At 32.7% G+C, this 5,491-nt stretch overlaps 1 non-coding gene across 1 annotated transcript; it reads left to right on the forward strand.

The window, feature by feature from the left end:
* Positions 1-2,712: 2,712 nt before the first annotated feature.
* Positions 2,713-2,786, forward strand: TRNAT-CGU (transfer RNA threonine (anticodon CGU)). The gene has a single exon. It is a non-coding gene; the product is annotated as a tRNA-Thr (tRNA).
* The last annotated feature ends 2,705 nt before the right edge of the window (positions 2,787-5,491 follow it).

Here is a 5,491-nt window from a genome sequence, read left to right on the forward strand (position 1 = left end):
GACATCAAATTGTTCATTGATAATATATAAATCACAGAATATTGGGTTATTTTTGGATTCATAATGTTTCACATTCAAATGTTTCTTATATACCGAGAATTTGAAATTTAAAATATATCTAAATTTTGGTATGGTTAAGATTATACATATTGACATAAATATTTCATTTATGTTTGGATTTACTGGGAGCAATCTGTTTGTGCCCCTCTCAATATACTTGTACTCTTTAGTATTTGACTTTTATATGGTATAATATGTATTGGGACACTTTGCGGATTCTGCTCTCAGTGTATATCTAAATGAATGAATATATTTGTTACATGTGGGTTGATCATGATTGACTAAAACATTTAATAACTCCATACATTATATGTATGTTTTGATCATATTTAAGTTAGCGAATAGTCACTGGGATTTATTCTCTGAATATCTAATTTAAGGGTAACAGAATGAGCCCTTGCCCACCAGACTTTGATTATACTATTGTTCTTAATGTGCAGATTTAGTGATACAATTTTATAAGAAAACATAGTCTTAGTATTTTTGTATATATATGTATTCTTTTCTTATGTATATAATTTTTTCAAGTTTATTTAATATGCATAATTTATATTATTATTTCACACATTAGATTTGGTGTTTATTTATATTATTTTTCTGTTGTTATATTTAAATTATGTGACAGGTGTGTAGAGCTCATATCCTGTTTTTAAGGAGCCTTTACACACCTGTCAGGTAGCTCTGATGAAGTGCCCAATAGGGCAGGAAACGCGTCAGCGTTAGTCAGGTCTGTGTACTGTGCCTTTGTCTTTTTACTCACGGAGTCTAAATAAAGGTGAAGTTTTAAAGGGTATCTCACCAGCCTTACTGTTCTTTCGAGTATTGGGTTCTATTTTGTTTCACTGAGAGGTGTTGTAAAATTTTTGTTCACTTATTGCCTTAATCGAGGGCTTGGCAGGGGAGCCCTTCCCAACACCTGTGAGACAAGCCGGGATGTTGCTGTGAATTCAGGCAGTATCTGTAACTGCTGCAACTGACTGCACTACTAAAGAGTGGATACAACAGTTCCGTTTTCCTGGATCTCATCGAATATTGGACATCATTCTCAGAATCAAGTGAGTTTGTTTAAATATTTTATATTTGCTAGAATTGTCTGGCTTATGTTCACTTATTTCCAACGATGAGTCTTGCGAATGTAAGGGGTTAACGGATCTTGCAACCAGCTGCTACAGTATAACACAGGTTTATCACAATTGTTTCTAAATTGGACAAAGTGATACAGCGCATCAGCCAGTACTCATTTATATATTGTGCTGTCTACTCAACATTGCTTTTTGCTTTTGATCCTTATATTGAATTACATGTCCAAATTGTTTGTTTGCATTTCTAAAATAATCAGTAACCATGTTAACTAAATTGGCTCTCACCTTAGGTACTGATTATTTCACCAGTGCTCTAGTTAAGACAGCATGAAAATATGGCCTGTATTTTGCCTATAAAAATAAATAGACCGCATACTACCTCCACAAATATTGATGAAATTGATTGAAGATGAAGATAACAAATGCGTCTTTTCACGGTGTGCAGTCCACCCTCCACAGTTGTGTAATGTGTCCACACAAAATTCCAAAAAAAGATGCCACAGGAGCAAATAGATAATAGTATATAGAAAAAAATTGGTATCCAAATAATCCAACACGAGTACACGACCACAAAACCAGTACGTCCTTCTCCAAAACTAAACCTTTCAAATGAAATGTTAAGAACTACATCTATTTATAACATTTACATATGGGAGGGAATAACTTGATTTAAATATTTAAATTCGAATTTTAAATAATTCAAATTTGAATATTACATTTAAAAATACAATTTTAGTTAAGAAATACAATTTCGAAATTAAAATCAAATTCGAAAATTTCGAATATTTATAATATAATAGCATTATTATAACAAATTCGAATTTGAATAGTACATTACAAAAGCAAATACTATTTCGAAATTTAAATCGAATTCGAATATCTCATTACAAATAGTATATAATATATTCAATCGAATTCGAAAATAACATTTCGAATTTGAATATGATATATCTCATCGAATTCGATTAGAATGGAATTCGAATATTATATTTTGAATTCGAATGTGAAATATAGTTTTCGAATTCTAATATAATATTCCAATTTGAATAGAATCGAATTCGAATATTATATATCGAATTCGAATGTGAAATATAGATTTCGAATTCGAATATAATATTATCCAAAAGAAAACATTCTATTATAAGAACAAATATTTTCTAATGTAAGTGAAAAATTCGAAAACGAACATTCGAAAATCGAATGTTAGAATGTTAACTAAACATTCGAAATTCGATTCGAACGAACGAATATCGGAAAATTTGTTTTAAAATTCGAATGTTTAGAAACATTCGCCCATCCCTAGTAGAGGTATAAAAATGTCACGTTCATCTAACCCACTTCGATAAATGTTACCCAAGCACATTTTGATAAAAGTTGAATCATTATTGACATTAGTACTCACTGGAACAAGACGATTTTGTAAAGTTTGAGATTTTAATCTCATATATCATTCATTTGTAAACTAGACAAATGTACCAAAGTCCTGGACACACAAAAAACCTCTAATGTATTTTTATTTAGAGGTCTAAAACCACTCCTTCAAAAACATTCAAGGATTGCTTCATTATGGGGTGCTGTGGCTTAGTTGGTTAAAGTGCCTGTCTCGTAAACAGGAGATCCTGAGTTCAAATCTCAGCAGCACCTTCAATCAATTTAACTTATTTGAAAACTTCTCTAAATCATATCTGAGTATAAATATAGCGTCTTTTAAATTACACGATATTATAAGTTGTTAGCGTTATACAAAATGTAGTAAAAGCACAAACGACAAGGTATGTTTTTTTTTTAACTTAATATCTTGTACAATATCAGCCTCTAAGACCAAAACAGTTTCTTCTTCTTATATTGGATTAACATAGATGAAATAATTTGAAACTAAGATTATATTTTCGTATGTCAATGGTAGAGGTTTAAAAATGTCACGTTCATCTGACCCACTTCGATAACTGTTACTCAAGCACATTTTGATAAAAGTTGAATCATTATTGACATTAGTACTCACTGGAACAAGACAATTTTGTAAAGTTTGAGATTTTAATGTATACACATATGAATTGCTTAGAGTAACATTTAAATTCACTTTTTTAATGTATGTAGTAAACAACTAAAAATCTTCATAAAAATCTGACCCACTTCGATAAATGTTACTCAAGTACATTTTGATAAAAGTTGAATCATTATTGACATTAGTACTCACTGGAACAAGACGATTTTGTAAAGTTTGAGATTTTAATGTATACACATATGAATTGCTTAGAGTAACATTTAAATTAAATTTTTTAATGTATGTAGTAAACAACTAAAAATCTTCATAAAAAACTGATTGTAATCCCGTGGACAACATTTTCATTATTGCTTTATTCTTATTTTGAAAAAAGTTTTATTAGGTTTTTCATAACAGGTTATACATAACAAATTTTGGCAAGTACAATCAGATTAATTGGACATAAAGCAAACATTCAGCAGGATATTAATGGTGTCAATCTCTTACCCATGTTGGTTTGAGACCACTGTATAGCGTATTATACCAATATATATCATCTTATTTCGTAAAAGGATCTGAAATTTTTAAGTAAATGTTAAATATTAACAGGATCAACAGAATCGAGGTCTACACATAGAAAGGTATAATAAAGTCGTCCGTCACCACCCGGCCGATTGGTCGGATGGGCGGCTGGTCCCGGCTCTCTCTAAAGTGTAATACAGTGCATTGGTAGAATTTATTGAATCTCTGTGTTTCTCTGTGTTCTAGCTTCGTGGTACATAATGAATGGCTCCCACTGTATGATAAATTTATCTTTGGTGTGTAGGTTCTCAGCAGCTAAGCTAGCCATTTCATAATGATGTATTATTTTTTTAACAATGAAAGTGAAGTTAGGTGGAGTGGATTTCCAATATTGTGCTATGCAAACTCTAACCACCGTGCAAATGGTCATAACTAGTTTTTGGTGTTGTCTTAAGATATTGGGAATCGGGAAGTGTAATAGGGCCTGTTCTGGAGTCAGTTGTATATGTTTATGGAAGAGATCACTAAGAAATGTTGAGGTGTGTTCCCAAATTTCTTTCGCTCTGTCACACTCCCACCACATATGTATGTACGTCCCCCTTACATTACATCCTCTGTAGCAGAGATTCAGGGAAGGTCCTTCTGATCCACCGAACCTAGTAGGATATATATACCATTTAAATGCTACCTTGAGAAAATTCTCTTTCAACATAGCATTGTATGAGAAGGAGAGGCCTCTGTCTAAATTAGTTAGCCAAGTCTCCAAGGACCAAGTCTTATTAAGGTCTTGTTCCCATTTCAGAATATGCGAGGGTTTCGCCTCTCTAGATTTACCATTGAATATAAGATATAGTGTCGAGATTGTTCTGTGCACCGGGTCTTTAGCTAGGCATAGAGATTCAAAAGTTGTATTCAATGGTAGTTTGGAAAGTTCAGTTACTGCTTGAGTTCTTGATTTTAATTGTAAGTAATGGTACCATATATTTTTGTCAGTTGGGTCAATATCTCTATATTGTTCAAAAGAGAGAAAACCTCCCTCAACATAAACGTCTGCAATTCTATACAGTCCTTTGTTAGCCCATTTGGTCTGTATGTGAGAATCTATTGTGGTTTGTGGTAATACTAGAGGTGTAAGTTTTGATTTGTCTTGTAGTAAGGGGAATTTGGCGGTTAGTTTGTTCCAAAGGAAAATAGTATGGGACAGCGCTACATATTTATTTAGTAAAGGGTGGCTATTTTTTTTGGGAGACCATAGTAGTCTATATATCTGGTCAGTGTTAGCTATCACTGATTCTATCTGTTTCCACAGGGGTTGTTTCGTATTGCTAAACCAATGTATGGTTTGGGCCATCCGAGCTGAGTAATAGTAAGATACTAAATGCGGGAGGCCTAGCCCACCATCCTTCCTGTGTGTACTCATAATTTTTTTGTTTATCCTAGGGCGTTTTCCCTGCCAAACAAAGCGCAAAATATCTCTTTGAAGTGCATTGAGCTCGGCTATGGGGATGGAAATCGGTAGGGACCGGAATAAATATAGGAGCTTTGGTAGTAAAGTCATTTTTGTGGATATGATTCTGCCATAAAAAGAAATTTTAAGCTTCAACCATTTCGATATTAAATGTCTTATATGGGTAAACATTGGAAGATAGTTTGCTTGGTATAGCAAAAAAATGTCAGTTGTAAGATTGATACCTAGATATTTAAGCTTTCTATGGGCCCAAGTGAAGGAGAAGTTAATTTCTAATAGTTTTTTAGTGTGTCGGGGTAGATTTATTCCGAGAGCTTCGCATTTATCCCTATTTATTTTATAACCAGATAAAATACCATATTGTTGGAGCATCGA

This window comes from Bombina bombina, chromosome 2, assembly GCF_027579735.1.
Source record: "Bombina bombina isolate aBomBom1 chromosome 2, aBomBom1.pri, whole genome shotgun sequence".
Taxonomy (NCBI): domain Eukaryota; kingdom Metazoa; phylum Chordata; class Amphibia; order Anura; family Bombinatoridae; genus Bombina; species Bombina bombina.